Source organism: Python bivittatus, unplaced genomic scaffold (assembly GCF_059951505.1).
Source record: "Python bivittatus isolate LINGU-HERP-01145 unplaced genomic scaffold, Pbiv_v1 ctg000730_np1212, whole genome shotgun sequence".
NCBI lineage: Eukaryota > Metazoa > Chordata > Lepidosauria > Squamata > Pythonidae > Python > Python bivittatus.
The window spans coordinates 1,986,714-1,990,832 of record NW_028277109.1 but is presented as its reverse complement, the minus strand read 5'-3'; positions in this window follow the sequence as shown (position 1 = coordinate 1,990,832).

Sequence of the window (4,119 nt, the reverse complement as noted above, 5' to 3'; positions counted from 1 at the left end):
AGACTCTCAGGATGGTTTCCACACCTTGCCGCGTCGCCTCTCTCTGTTGGACACCAGCAGCAGCCGGGCCACAGGTCTCGATTGCCTCTCCATCTCTTCCTCCATTCCGCCACTGGCTCCGTATTCGACAATCTCCTCCTCCATCATGACCGATGACTAGTCAGCCCAGAAAAGTTGACACATTGGGTTCTCCTCGTGAAGCTTCCGCTTCAGGTAGAATCCACAAAGGGAATTTCAGCAAAATGTGAGGACCTGCAATGCTCAATTCCCAATAAAGATGACTCCCTTGAAACTCAGACAAGTTCAAAGAAAGATTCATTTACTGAGAAGTGTACAGTCTCAAAAGCGTTCCTGAAACTAAAAGCCCACGCACACCAACCTTCTCTTAACCCTTTTTTGCTTTTCACCCCCCTTTCCATCCCATAGTTCTTCTTGTCTCTGGTACTGGTCTCTCCTGGTTTCACGCTGGTACGACCTTGGCATTCCTGGGAAACGGATAATAGAGCATCTGTGTGTAACAGTCTTCTCTAACTCTAATCCCCCCCCCTTTTCTTTCGTAATGGCAGAACTGAAGCAAGCAGCTAGCAAAATGGTTAATCAATTGTGAGGCTTCTGACACTCACTATCACTCATTATCAATTACCAGTGTTCTCCTTGAAATGGACTTACACTCTCTTCAACTTTCTTGTTTTTTTCCCTTAATATATCCGTCTATATGCAGATGATACCTAGCTGTATATCTCAATCCCAGGCCAACCAAGTGATGCTGTCACAGTCTTGTCCCAGTACTTGGAATTGTCAAGGTCTGGATGTGGAGTGACAGACTCAGGCTCAACCCTAATAAGACCAAATGGCTGGGGGGATTTGGACTACCCAGGTCTGGACAACTCCCACTTTGGGTTTTGGATGGGGTCACATTTCCCCATTTGGAACTGGTGCATAACTTGGGAGTCTTTCTGGACTCTCAGCTCCTGCTTGAAGAGTAGGTGGCAGTTATGGTCAAAAAGGCCTTTGCACAGATCCATCTGGTGTGCAATGTACAAGTTCCTGGCCTGAGCCCCTTCTCACAATCACTCACACCTTTGTTACCTTTCTTTCTTTCTTTCTTTCTTTCTTTCTTTCTTTCTTTCTTTCTTTCTTTCTTTCTTTCTTTCTTTCTTTCTTTTTCTTTTTCTTTTTCTTTTTCTTTTTCTTTTTTTCTTTTCCTTCCTTCCTTCCTTTCCTCCCTTCCTTAAATTTATATGCCACCCATCTCCCCCAGAGGGTGACTGACCTTATCACATGTGCACTTTGCAGCATGCTCTATGTGAAGATGCCCTTGAAGACCACTTGAAAGCTGCAACTGGTCCAGAATGTAGTAGTATGAGCAGTAATGGGCATGGCCCCATGTATCACCCCTGCTGCGTGAGCTGCAGTGGTTTCCAGTAAGCTTCTGGGTGCAATTCAAGGTACTAATTATTACCTGCACAGATAGTCCTTGCTTAACAACCATTTGTTCAGCGACTGTTCAAATTTATGGTGGCACTGAACAAATGGTACTTATGCCTGGTCCCCGAAGTTACAGCCGTTGCAGCACCCCCATAGTCACATGATCAAAATTCAGGTGCTTGGCAGCCCGCCTACACTTATAACCACAGGGGTACTTCAACTCCCCCCACCCATCTCCCCCACATATCTGCCCTTTCGGCCACCCTGCATAGCAGCATTCCTCAGAGGCGGAGCCGGCACTAGGGCTAAAGTAGAGGCCCAAGGCTTTCAGCAGTCTCAGCTGGCTGCCACCACCCCCAGGCTTCTACTTCAGCCTCAGTACCACCAGCGAGGAGTGCCGCCTCAGGCCCCACACCAAGGCCAGACACCCCAGCGCCACAGCACAAACCCCAGCTGCCCCCATCATCCTGCACTCTGCAGGCCCTGCTGCACCCAGCTGACCTTTACCGTCTTCCTCCCACTGTTGACAAGACACGCCCAGCCTGGACCTCTGTGAGGCAGCTGCTAGCTGCGCCAGGCCTTCTTCCTGAGGCTGCTTGCACCATTCTCTAAATCATGTGTACCATTCTCCAAATTGCATGCACCTTCTTACAATGCTTAGGAAAGTATTCGGGAACCTTCTGAGGTCTTCCAAAGCAAGTGAAATGGCCACGCCTGCCATTCTCCAAATGCAAAACAATGGATTGCTGATTCCCAGAATGTCTAGTTTTGACACTTCAGCTCTTGGAACTTCAGGTTTGCCTTGGTTCATAGCTGTGAGATTCCATGTACCAATGGCGTACTTACCTTTGCAGTACTGAACCTTCCTTTTGCCTCTGGGCACATTGGCAGCTGGATGACTTTTCAGCTTTAATCCAACCATATCATAAACACCAGTCCTATTAGTACTTGCCATCTGCTCTTCCCCAGAAGCTCACTGGTTATCTTCCAACTTGGAGGGAAATAATCATTATCACATTTACCGTAATTGTGTCAATTTGTTTTCTTGATAGTAAGTTGGAGCAGATTACCAATTCCCTCTTCAATTGCTCATATTTAATTTAACCATTTATCCGTGACCTTGGAATATAGACTCCCAACAGGATAGCTCATAGTACCATTGGGATGGGCAAACCCCTTCACCACTCCAAGGAAATGATCCATGAAGATGAAGCATGTCCTAGGTTATGTACTATCTTATGTATTTATGTATTTATGTACTATAAATTCTGGAGAATTGGCAAAGTGCCAGAAACTGGAAAAGAGCAAATGTTGCTTCTCTCTTCAAAAAGAGGTAAAAAAGGAACAACATATATCAGATTCTAGAGCAGATCACAAAGCGATGGCTCTATAAAGCCTTTGAAAACAATGCTACAGTGCCAATTTGGTGTGATGAGGCATTGGACTAGAATCCAGATCTTAATACTAGTCCTGCATTAGACACAAAGCCAGCTGCATTAATTTGAGCCAGCCACTCTCTTTCAGCCCTAGGAAGAAGATAATGGCAAGCCACTTCTGAAAAGTGTGGCCAAGAAAACTGCAGGGACTTGTTTATGTAGTCACTAGCAATAAAGATTGATTTGCACCAAAATAAATGACCAAAAACCCACATAATTTCTCCAGAATTTTGCTACACTAATTTCATCTCATTTTTGATCCAGCAACTTTCTTAATAGATTGTGAGAATATTGTTAAATACATCTGGAATTCAGCAAAGCATTTGACAAAGTATCCTGTACTATGCTAATCAGCAAGCTTAGTTAAGCACCAGCTGGATGGTACTGTACACCACTTGAGCAGCTGGCTCAGAGTTCTTAGCAAACTGGAGAAAGGCACCAAGTGTAGCACCACAAGGGTCGATCCTGCGTCCTCTAGCTTTCAGTACTTTCATGATGTCTTGGTGGAAAAAGTGGAGAAAGCACTTATCTAATTTGCAGATGACATGAATCTCAGTAAGATAATTTACATCCCAGAAGCTCACTTTCAGCATTATTGAACGTTCAACATCTAATCATTTCCACGGCCACTCACCTTCAACTTTTCTGCTAGCCAATGTGATGTTGACTTCGTAGTATTCTCTGCAACGATCTACATACACTTGATACAGCACTGAGATGTTGCTAATTGTTCCAGACGGAGGGTACGCAATTGAGTGCAACAGCTAACCACTATCTATAACGTAACAGAGGTGTAAAGCAGTATACTCTGCGGACTGTGTTTCTGGTATAGGGAAAAACTTGCCCCTTCCTCAGTGTTCTCTCATGAAGTGATGCTGGCCACGGGGCTCTCTAATTAGCTAACACGAAAGATGTGGTGAAACTGCTGGTTGGGAATATGAGTATATTGTTTCCTATCTCCTGCGACAGAGGAATAATCTTGCCTTTGCTCTGAGGCCTCTAGAGAACACCATAATGTATTTTGCAGAAAATCTGTATCTTATAAATCCTTGTTGTGAGCCTCTCTAAGATGGGAGGCCACACAAATCTTTTAAATAAATCTTTTAAAGGTTTAAAACCCTGGAGCCTTCTAGAAATAGGCTAACATATTTGAAGAGTTTGAGATTGGGGAAAGTTACCATGGAGAACCACAGCCATATTTATGCCCAATCAAATCACTGTAATTAGAAATAAAATAACATTCAAAACATACAAG